Genomic DNA, 12,210 nt, shown 5'->3' on the forward strand with positions numbered 1-12,210 from the left:
AACAGGACTTTCATCTTGAAATTTTTTTCCAAGGTAAAAATTTGTGGAATTGGAAACGAGTCTTGGTGCAGGTTTGTCCTCCAGTTTTTAATAAATTTGCAAAAATCTCAAAAAACTTTTTTTCCACATTGTCGTTATCGGGTATTTTGTGTTGAATTTCGAGTTAAAAAAAGAATTTCAGCCATTTCCAAGTATGCACTGGTGCTGTAGCAGGAACACTAATCTGATGTTTGCAGATGTCACACTGATTGACCCCCGTCTCAATGTCTTCATCTAATGAAGGCCACTGTAATAAGTTCCTCCCCAAGGAGTTCATTTTAACCATGCCCCAGTGGCTGTCACATAGCTCCAAAAGTAACCTGTTTTTCAGAATCTCTGGAATGACTACTCTGACTCCCCAAAGTAAGCAATGGTCTTCCACAGTCAGATCAAATTTTTGTCTCACATACGGCTGAATGGCCTCATCAGACACAAGCTGACCAACCTGACAAAAACATATCGTTCCACATTCGCCAGTGTGGGATCTCTGTTGGATTCGTGTGCAATCTGCTGAGCTGTAATAGGCAGACTGTCTAGTTAAGAACCTCAAAATACTGGATTTAACTTTGGAAAATTACATCACCTATTGGCAGTTTGGATAATGCATCTGAATTCCCATGTTGTTCTAACAGTTTGTACCTGATCTCATAGGAGTATGCTGCTAAAACCAAAGGCCATCTCTGCATCCTAGCTGCTGCTAATGGCGGTGTTCATGTTTTTGGGTCTAAGATTGTTAGTAATGGTTTGTGATTAGTGATCAGAGTGAACTTGCATCCAAACAAGTAGTCATCAAACTTCACTCCAAAAACTTGCTCCAAAATCTAGGCCAGTTTGTGAGTAGATTTTCTCTGCTTTCGTGAGCATTCTAGAAGCAAAAGCAATTGGTTTCTCACTTCCACCTTGCATTTGGTGAGAGATCACTGCAACGACACCTACTGGAGAAGCAACATGTGCCAATATGTGTGGCAGATCTGGGTTGAAATGTACTAAGACTTTGTTTGAAATCAGCTGTTTCTTGGCTTCCCCAAAAGTCTTTTGACATGATTCTGTCCACTACCACTTCACATGTTTTTGTAGCAACCAGTCATCGAAGCTATCAAGGTAGACAAATATGGTATGAACTTCCCATAGTAGCTCAAGAGAGATAGGAAACTCAGTTATATTACTTGGAACTGTGACTTTAGCAATAACCTCACATTTTTCCTGTATGGGATGAATTCTCCCTGCATCAATCATATGTCCTAAGTTAGACGCCCTCTGTTGGAACAAGGCGCATTTATCTTTGTTCACTCGAACTTCCTCCACGTTTTGCATGTGCTGTCCTCTGTCCTGTCCAGTGAGCATTATGTCATCTAGGTAACATATTACTACATCTAAACCCTGTAGAACTTGATCCATCAATTTTTGGAAGATTTCAGCTGCACTGGCCACCCCATAAGGAAGCCTGTTCACTTTGTACATGCCCTTCCTTATGAGTGTTGATTGTTAAGTACTGTTTTGAACCTTCATCTAGTTCCACTTGTTGATATGCTTGTGACAAATCCATTTTCTTGAATGTGTCACCTCCTGCCAAGTTTGTGGTTTTGGAAGTCTTGTGGTTTTGGAATGGGGTACTGATCTACCTCCAACCAAGGGTTTATGGACACTTTCTAGTCACCACATATCCTGACAGAGTTATCCACTTTCGGTATGTTTACAGTGGGTGCAGTCCACTCACTATAACTAACAGCTGTGATAAGACCTTCTGTTTCCATTTTGGTTAACTGAGCTTCCACTGCATCTTTTAGCGCATAAGGTACAGGGCAAGGTTTACAAAATTTGTGAATGGCCCACGGTGCAACATGTAGTTTAGCTTTGATGCCTTTTATTTTTCCCACGCATGGTTGGAATACATCTGGATATCTCCCACAAAGCTTTTCTACACTCTCTGGTGCCACTCGGTTTACACAACACCAATTCAGTTGTAATCTTTCATTCCAACCTCTTCCCATTCCTTTTGTAGCAAGATGACGTCCGGATTGAAAAGACGTTCCGCTCCCGCTAGCTTGGCTAACGAGGAATTCCCCTTTGGCTGACCTGGTAGAGTTCTGGTCTTTAGTTCGAGCAGTCCGGGGTTCGATCCCACCACTGTCCTGGCCACAAAGGTCCCCTGGTCACACTTTTACCACAAACAAGGGTAGTGCATGACTGTTTCCCTTCTTTTTTACCACCACTGGGAGGCGCCCTTTTACCTCCAGTGCTTGTGTGCTATAGGTTCTGAGCTCACAGCTGGAATGTACAAGTTAAACATTTTTAAACCTGTGCTTGTACAGTGATTCAGATATAACCAATGCGGTTCTGCAATATCAACCTCCGTTTTCATCTGTTAACCATTAACCTGTACATAGACCAGTGGTGGGCACAGCTAACCAAAACATTAGCTTTGTTAACCGCTAATCAGCTAACTGAAAAGTTATCTTTTATAACGCCGAACCGATAAACCACCAAAAAATTTATTGGAAACTATAGCTAACCACTAACTTTAAGTATTATGTCCAGTACACTGTCAGCTACTAACAAGCTGATTTTGAGTTTAAACACCGACAGCGATTGTGATAGAATCAAAGGCGATCACAAACCCAAACACAGTTTCTGTCTTTGTGCGCCCTGCCCACTGTTATAGGGAAGCGTCATTTACCTTGACAGCATGCAGTGGTTCAGCTGTGAGGCAGACGTCTTGAAAAGGAAAGCAGGTTTGTCTTATGGTTTTGATTTATAAATCAAATTAATCCATATAGAATAACTACATTAATGTCAACTCTTAAAATGTACAAAGTGAAACTATAACATATCTGTTCCTTTTAAAATGATGCATTAATTCTGAACATTTGAACACACACAGATGCCCAAAGGAATTATGGGTAAGTTGTGATTTGACAGCCATGTGATATAACCGGGCACCAGTAGATGGCAGTGTTCTATGCATTTTGACCCCGGTTATATCACATGGTTGTCAACCTGAATCAGAACTTAACGAACAGACTTTTTGGTTTTGCAAATGCCTTTTCTTTTTTTACAAGTGAAAAAAAATACATATTTTACAAAACCCATTTATTTGTAAACACCAACACACACACACACTACATTAACTTGAATTAATGAATTAGTCAACCAATCAGTGTGAGCGGAGGCTGAGTTTACCCATAATCCCTTTGGGCATCTGTGTGTGTTAATTTTCAAATCTTCAGAATTAATGCGTTATTTTAAAATTAACAGATATGTGGTATATTTTCACTTTGTACATTTTAAGAGTTGACATTAATGTAATTATTCTATCTGGATTAATTTGATTTATAAATCAAAACCATAAGTCAAATTTGCTTTTCTTTTCAATTCGTCTGGTGTATGCAGTCAAGGGTAATGACTTTCAATTTGTGTTTTTTTGTGGTAGCCTGGCAGCTAGGCCTCTTCTGCTGGGGTAGAGTTGAGCTCAGCTCCTCTCAGCTGCCCTACTGCTGCAAAATACATAGCAGATAGGACCCAACAGGGTTTATAAATGTTTTTCACCGTTGCTAACTATGCAAAAAAAAAACCAACAAAAAAAAAAAACGTTAGCGGTCTAAAAGATATTGGAACTAAATTTATCAGAAGCTAATTGGTTCCCTGGTGGTTTTTGAAATTAGTTGAAAAGCTAATCTGCTAACAAAAAGTTAGCTTCAATAATTAGTGGTTAGCGGTTTGCTTTGCAACTACATGTGCCAGACCCATTTCATAAGCTCCCGTTAACGTTAAGTCTTTTGTGTGGGCAGCATTTAACATTCGATCATGGCTCATGGTTGTGAATACCACAAATGAATCTGTCTCTTAATGCATTGTCCAAAAATGCTTCAAATTTGCACGTTGAAGGCAGCTTTCTGAGAGTAATTCACTGACAGACTCAGTGAATTACTCAGCGCTGTAACTAGGTTTAAGGATATGATTCCTTCTTTATGTTCTCTAATGCCATATACCAACACAGTGCAGAGTAGCTACCTAAACTCTGTAAGTGAGATAGAGTATCTCATCAATAGTTTTACATCCTCATTGAAGACAACTTTGGATGCTGTAGCTCCTCTAAAAAAGAGAGCTTTAAATCAGAAGTGCCTGACTCCGTGGTATAACTCACAAACTCGTACCTTAAAGCAGATAACCCGTAAGTTGGAGAGGAAATGGCGTCTCACTAATTTAGAAGATCTTCACTTAGCCTGGAAAAAGAGTCTGTTGCTCTATAAAAAAGCCCTCCGTAAAGCTAGGACATCTTTCTACTCATCACTAATTGAAGAAAATAAGAACAACCCCAGGTTTCTTTTCAGCACTGTAGCCAGGCTGACAAAGAGTCAGAGCTCTATTGAGCTCAGTATTCCATTAACTTTAACTAGTAATGACTTCATGACTTTCTTTGCTAACAAAATTTTAACTATTAGAGAAAAAATTACTCATAACCATCCCAAAGACGTATCGTTATCTTTGGCTGCTTTCAGTGATGCCGGTATTTGGTTAGACTTTTTCTCTCCGATTGTTCTGTCTGAGTTATTTTCATTAGTTACTTCATCCAAACCATCAACATGTTTATTAGACCCCATTCCTACCAGGCTGCTCAAGGAAGCCCTACCATTATTTAATGCTTCGATCTTAAATATGATCAATCTATCTTTGTTAGTTGGCTATGTACCACAGGCTTTTAAGGTGGCAGTAATTAAACCATTACTTAAAAAGCCATCACTTGACCCAGCTATCTTAGCTAATTATAGGCCAATCTCCAACCTTCCTTTTCTCTCAAAAATTCTTGAAAGGGTAGTTGTAAAACAGCTAACTGATCATCTGCAGAGGAATGGTCTATTTGAAGAGTTTCAGTCAGGTTTTAGAATTCATCATAGTACAGAAACAGCATTAGTGAAGGTTACAAATGATCTTCTTATGGCCTCAGACAGTGGACTCATCTCTGTGCTTGTTCTGTTAGACCTCAGTGCTGCTTTTGATACTGTTGACCATAAAATTTTATTACAGAGATTAGAGCATGCCATAGGTATTAAAGGCACTGCGCTGCGGTGGTTTGAATCATATTTGTCTAATAAATTACAATTTGTTCATGTAAATGGGGAATCTTCTTCACAGACTAAAGTTAATTATGGAGTTCCACAAGGTTCTGTGCTAGGGCCAATTTTATTCACTTTATACATGCTTCCCTTAGGCAGTATTATTAGACGGTATTGCTTAAATTTTCATTGTTACGCAGATGATACCCAGCTCTATCTATCCATGAAGCCAGAGGACACACACCAATTAGCTAAACTGCAGGATTGTCTTACAGACATAAAGACATGGATGACCTCTAATTTCCTGCTTTTAAACTCAGATAAAACTGAAGTTATTGTACTTGGCCCCACAAATCTTAGAAACATGGTGTCTAACCAGATCCTTACTCTGGATGGCATTACCCTGACCTCTAGTAATACTGTGAGAAATCTTGGAGTCATTTTTGATCAGGATATGTCATTCAAAGCGCATATTAAACAAATATGTAGGACTGCTTTTTTGCATTTATGCAATATCTCTAAAATCAGAAAGGTCTTGTCTCAGAGTGATGCTGGAAAACTAATTCATGCATTTATTTCCTCTAGGCTGGACTATTGTAATTCATTATTATCAGGTTGTCCTAAAAGTTCCCTAAAAAGCCTTCAGTTAATTCAAAATGCTGCAGCTAGAGTACTGACAGGGACTAGAAGGAGAGAGCATATCTCACCCATATTGGCCTCTCTTCATTGGCTTCCTGTTAATTCTAGAATAGAATTTAAAATTCTTCTTCTTACTTATAAGGTTTTGAATAATCAGGTCCCATCTTATCTTAGGGACCTCGTAGTACCATATCACCCCAATAGAGCGCTTCGCTCTCAGACTGCAGGCTTACTTGTAGTTCCTAGGGTTTGTAAGAGTAGAATGGGAGGCAGAGCCTTCAGCTTTCAGGCTCCTCTCCTGTGGAACCAGCTCCCAATTCAGATCAGGGAGACAGACACTCTCTCTACTTTTAAGATTAGGCTTAAAACTTTCCTTTTTGCTAAAGCTTATAGTTAGGGCTGGATCAGGTGACCCTGAACCATCCCTTAGTTATGCTGCTATAGACGTAGACTGCTGGGGGGTTCCCATGATGCACTGTTTCTTTCTCTTTTTGCTCTGTATGCACCACTCTGCATTTAATCATTAGTGATCGATCTCTGCTCCCCTCCACAGCATGTCTTTTTCCTGGTTCTCTCCCTCAGCCCCAACCAGTCCCAGCAGAAGACTGCCCCTCCCTGAGCCTGGTTCTGCTGGAGGTTTCTTCCTGTTAAAAGGGAGTTTTTCCTTCCCACTGTAGCCAAGTGCTTGCTCACAGGGGGTCGTTTTGACCGTTGGGGTTTTACATAATTATTGTATGGACTTGCCTTACAATATAAAGCGCCTTGGGGCAACTGTTTGTTGTGATTTGGCGCTATATAAAAAAATAGATTGATTGATTGATTGATTTCCCAAACATTGCCATTACACATGTGCTCTCTTATCTCAACGGAGTTCAGTCTTCAGCTGAAAACTCACTTCACAAGGCAGTATCACATCATCATCACCAAATTCTAATGTGTCACAGATGTTTTGTTCAAATATCACCAAGGAAACTGACAAAGTTTGCACTTGAACCCAGCAAACTTTATTACACGTATAAACAACGCAGTAGTCTCCACTGTTCACCTCCACCCTTCTTCTGCAATGGGCTGTCCGCAGTTACTGCCTCCAACGCCTCGTACACCTGTTACTACAACTATATGTGCACACCAGCGACTGAAAGACAGAATGTGCCCTGTGAGAGCCCATTTGATCCCCCTTGCGGGGCCAAATTCCAGGTGATACACACACTACTAACACTGCTTGCTTGGCCATTTGCGCTACTAGCATGAAAATAGTCACCAGATGATCATTTTTGAACAGGATGTGAAATTTGTCTAAGTGCCCCCATGAGTGTGGAGGGGGGAATTTGCTAAAAATGCTGATATATATGCTGCACAGACATGATCACATGGGGGCCGGACAGGCAGGTCTGAGCACACACAGCACAATGAGGTGCCTGTCAGCTGCTGACCAGAGACTCACTGACACCTCACATAACACAGACACAGTGACACGTTGGTCTGTGTACTGAACTGACAGGGGGTGTGTCCGCTGACAGAAGCAGCTGTTGAGATCTGTGGTTCTGGACGTCCCAGCTGGAGAACACATGCCGTGTTTGGACAGACATGAACTAACAACTGTCCACTGTGACACGTGTGAGTCTGCTTGCTGTCCTCACGTGGACATACATAAAAACATATCGCTGTTGCGACGGGCTGCAGCAAGCGAGCGCATGCCGTGCACATTGACAGGCTGCCTCAGGTGAAATGGACCGTCAGATCATAACACGCAGCGGGTGATCTGCATGTCACGTCACCCACATAACGTGATGTCTGTCCTGCGGCGCCGTCCAAAAGACATGCGTGTTGGGCCGGGCATGCCGGACCAGTAGGTGTGGACAAGATAAGAGCACATTGCTTCATTCATGTCATTTCATGACTGTACCTCTGTAACCATGGGTCGTCAACAGGGGAACAGACGGTTCATACTTGTATTGTGTCCTCGATACGAGGGATTCAATAAAATGCGGTGTTTTTATATGGTGTGTGGTTTTATGTTTTTTAAATACGTTCATATCCTTCTTGATTTCTGGCATTTTTCTGCACCTTTTACAGGACAGCAATGGTAGCTCAGTGGTAAAGTTTCTGGTTGGCAATCAGAGTTTTACTAAATTGCAGGTTTGAATCCCATGGGTGGCATGTATTTTTCTTTTCTTTTTTCACATAGCTGTGCGATGTGGTTACACATACTCCAGCTGCTCGCACAGCTGCTCATGATGGTTTTGTGCACACTCATGCACGACTCCATCGCGTGCATAAAACCGTCACTGCAGGATCGTTTATACCTACCCGTTGGCTCAATGTTTTCATGGTTCACTCATACGAGTTGCTCCGCCGTGATTCACCCTGATTTTACTTATTTGTACTATGTGTGAAGGGGTCCTTAGAAATGGCTCCAACACACGTTCCCAGCTTGTGTAAATTTTAAGCATTTTAATTTTAAGCATCTATCTGCACTGTAAAAAGAAGGTTGTTTGACCAACCTAAAAAGGTACTGCAATTGCAAGACACAAATTACATTCAAATTACATTAATATATAATTTTTAAAGCCAATTTATGAATTTAACTTGGTCCAACATAATTAATTTAGGTGTTACCAACTTAAGAAATTAGGATTTTGTTGTTTCAGTGGTCATGCGCTGTAAAAGAGAGTTGAGGAAATTTGAAAATTGAAAGACTTTTTGAGTTTACTGAACTTAGGAGTAACGAGTTTGCTAAAAATACGCTATCTTTGATCAACACAAATTTTCAGTTCAGATGAACTCACAAGCATATTCTTAAAAATAGTAAGATTGTTTAGAAAAATAGCTAGTGTTGCAAGTGGTCTGAACTCTTTCCTCACATTAACCATTTATGATTAATGTGAATATTTTGGCATTCAGGAGTACACCCGAGTACTCCTGAATGGATGCCCTACTTTACCATCTTGGCATTGTTTGCCAAAACAATATCTTTATACTAATCTTATTTGAGTGTGTATGATTCTTGTAGTTTACAATTTTGTTTTCTGTTCTGTGGTCCTGGCTCCACCACAACCCTTAACAGGATACAGAATGAGGGCTAATATGTTATTGAGAAGGATACTGAACCCCTGGTATCAAACTGCGGTGGGGGAACCTAACACAGAATCAAGTGGAATAAGTCACAAATGTGAAATAATCAGTGTTGCCAGATTTCCACACATTTGCAAATTTGTAAAATACCTTATTTCATTAATTTCACAAGTGTATTTTGGGCAAAACATGAATTGGGAAGGAAATGGAAATGCCCGCAAAGTGTCAAAGTGTGTGAATGCAGCACAGTCACCAAAGCTCTGAGGTGGAGTGAAGCAGTCAAGTGAAATTTTGTAATTTTCCATTAGTTTTTAAGTTTTTTGTTGTTGTTGTTGTTGTTGTTTTTTTGGGGGGAAGGGGGTGTTCCACTTCAGATTTATTGTGGTTTGGTTCACTAATGCACATCATTGTATGTACAAGCCGAGTGTATGGGACATGCTGGAGAAATTATATCACCCAGCTAGCTTGAGGACACGTAGGAATTCTCCAGGAAGAGTGAGATGAGCTGCTTAGTCTGCTGCTACCGAGACCCAGACTCAGATAAATGGCAGAAAATGAATGAATAAATAGCAGGAAATTTAGGTTTTTGTTGGTCTATAGCAGAATCACATTTTGCTTCCTGATGATACCGATAACAAAACGCCTTATTTTAAGGCCAACATTTATGGGCACACAGAGGAGTGAAAGCATGAAAGCACTCTTGTTACTCACTCATCATGGGCACTAGGCTTGAAAATGGCCCACCAGCATGATGTTCTAGTTATGAGCAAATTGTGCATATGTACACTTGACCAATGATGATTTATCTGGCATTGGACACTGGTTAGTTATCTTTCTCAGCATGTAAATTCGACAAACGTGATCTGAAGTACTTTGCTGTTGTGGGCCAAGCTAACCTTTGGTAACCGCTAATCTGTTAACTGTGATAACACTAAATAAATAAACCAAACAATAAATTAAAAATACCGACCTAACTTCTGCACCATCTGTCGTCTTCCGTAAGGACTCTTTGGTAGATTAATTTTTTTGTTGTTGTTTTTTGTAGCACTCCATACTCCAAAATCTTGGTGGCACACACTCACTCACTCATCTTCAACGGCTTTTCCGGGTTCAGGTCATGGGGGCAACAGCTGCAGCAGGGGACCCCAGACTTCCCTTTCCTGTGGCACATTGACCACCTCTGACTGGGGGATCTTGAGGCGTTCCCAGGCCATTGTGGAGATATAATCTCTCCACCTAGTGCTGGGTCTTCCCCGGGGTCTCCTCCCAGATGGACATACCTGGAACACCTCCCTTGGGAGGCGCCCAGGAGGCATCCTTGCCAGATGCCCGAACCACCTCAGCTGGCTCCTTTCAACACGAAGGAGCAGCGACTCTACTCCGAACTCCCCACGGATGACCGAACTTCTCACCCTATCTCTAAGGGAGACACCAGCCACCCTCCTGAGGAAGCCCATTTCGGCCGCTTGTACCTGGGATCTAGTTCTTTCAGTCATGACCCAACACTCATGACCATAGGTGAGAGTAGGAACAAAGATTGACCAGTAGATCGAGGGCTTTGCCTTTTGGCTCAGCTCCCTTTTCGTCACAACAGTACGGCAGAGTGAATGCAATAATCTCATGCTTCATCGTCCCCTCACTCGTGAACAAGACCCTGAGGTACTTGAACTCCTTCACTTGGGGAAAGGCCGTATTCCCTACCTGGAGTAGGCAATCCATCGGTTTCCTGCTGAGAACCATGGCCTCAGATTTAGAGGTGCTGATCCTCATCCCAGCCGCTTCACACTCGGCTGTGAACCGATCCAGTGAGTGTTGGAGTCACTGGAATGAAGCCAACAGGACCACATCATCTGCAAAAAGCAGTGATGAGACCATGAGCCCACCAAACCGGAAACCCTACTCCCCCCGACTACGCCTCGATATCCTGTCCATGAATATCACAAAGAGGATTGGTAACAAGGCGCAGCCCTGGCGGAGGCCAACCTCCACCAGAAATGAGTCCGACTTACTGCTGAGCATCCGAATACAGCTCTCGCTTTGCGAGTACAGAGATTGGATGGCTCTGAGAAGGGACCCCCTCACTCCATACTCCCGCAGCACCTCCCACAGTATCTCCCGGGGTACCCGATCATACGCCTTCTCCAAGTCCACAAAACACATGTAGACTGGGTGGGCATACTCCCAGGCACCCTCCAGGATCCTTGTGAGAGTAAAGAGCTGGTCGGTTGTTCCTCAACCAGGACAGAACCCGCATTGCTCCTCTTCAATCAGAGGTTTGACTATCGGCCGAACCCTCCTTTCCAGCACCCTGGAGTAGACTTTACCAGGGAGGCTGAGTAGTGTGATGCCCCTGGAGTTGGCACACACTCTCTGGTCCCCCTTTTTAAATATGGGGACCAGCACCCCAGTGTGCCGCTCCTTATCTTGGAAGCATCCATCTTATTTTCTGACTTATGGTGTTGTGTGGAAAATGTGTGACATCATTCCCAGTTATGACTTATGAGGTAACTAGAACGCAGCATTACTCTGACTTGGCCTCCTGCTTCTCGATGCAATGCTTGTTGAGTGTGCGTGATGTCATTTTAGCATGTTGGATTATTGTTTAAATTCCAACAGGAACAAACATGTACAATTTTAAAGTTTACATACCTTTTTGGCTGTTATATTTCTTTTTTTTTTCTTTTTTTAACATAGCACACTTAAAGTGAGAGGAACTAAATTTAGTAGATGCTAATTGGTCTGCTAATGTTTCAAAATTAGCTAAAAAGCTAACCCACTAAGGAAAAAGTTAACTTAACTAATTAGCTGTTAGCTGAACTCTGCCCACCACTGATACTTTGTTCTTAAAATAGAGTTGCTTTAAATCATTTTAAGTTGCTGAAACCTAATAAATTAGTTGGAGTAAACATCTTAATCTATCACATAATGTCTTTAAATTGAGTAAACTCAAACACTGCAAAGTGGGTTTGCACTGCAATGACCAGTTTGTTTTTTTTATTTATTTCAAATGTCTGTAATTTACTGAAATCTAGAAAGATAGGAAACATTTAATTTCTTTGAGAAATAAATTTCACATTTGGTTTCCTTTTGACACATTCGTATGAGGCTGCGCATATTTACTCTCACTCAGATTTCTTCAGGTACTGCATGTCCCAGAATCCAATCGACACCAAAACATTTAAAATGTCAACATGTTTGTGCCGTTTTTAGAGAGGTCAGCGTGACTGTACTGGCACAGCTTTGTATGATGCCGCCCCACACACCCTCACCAGGCTTTAATTTACTGCCACACAGACAGAAGTTGTCCTCTGGCTTCAGTGTGGAGGATTATTTATTAGAAGATCTGCTTGTTTAGTCATATTCTGTGAAGGGGGTGTCATGTAGCATCAAAAATGAAATATTT

The sequence above is a fragment of the Thalassophryne amazonica genome, chromosome 8, assembly GCF_902500255.1.
Source record: "Thalassophryne amazonica chromosome 8, fThaAma1.1, whole genome shotgun sequence".
Taxonomy (NCBI): Eukaryota; Metazoa; Chordata; class Actinopteri; order Batrachoidiformes; family Batrachoididae; genus Thalassophryne; species Thalassophryne amazonica.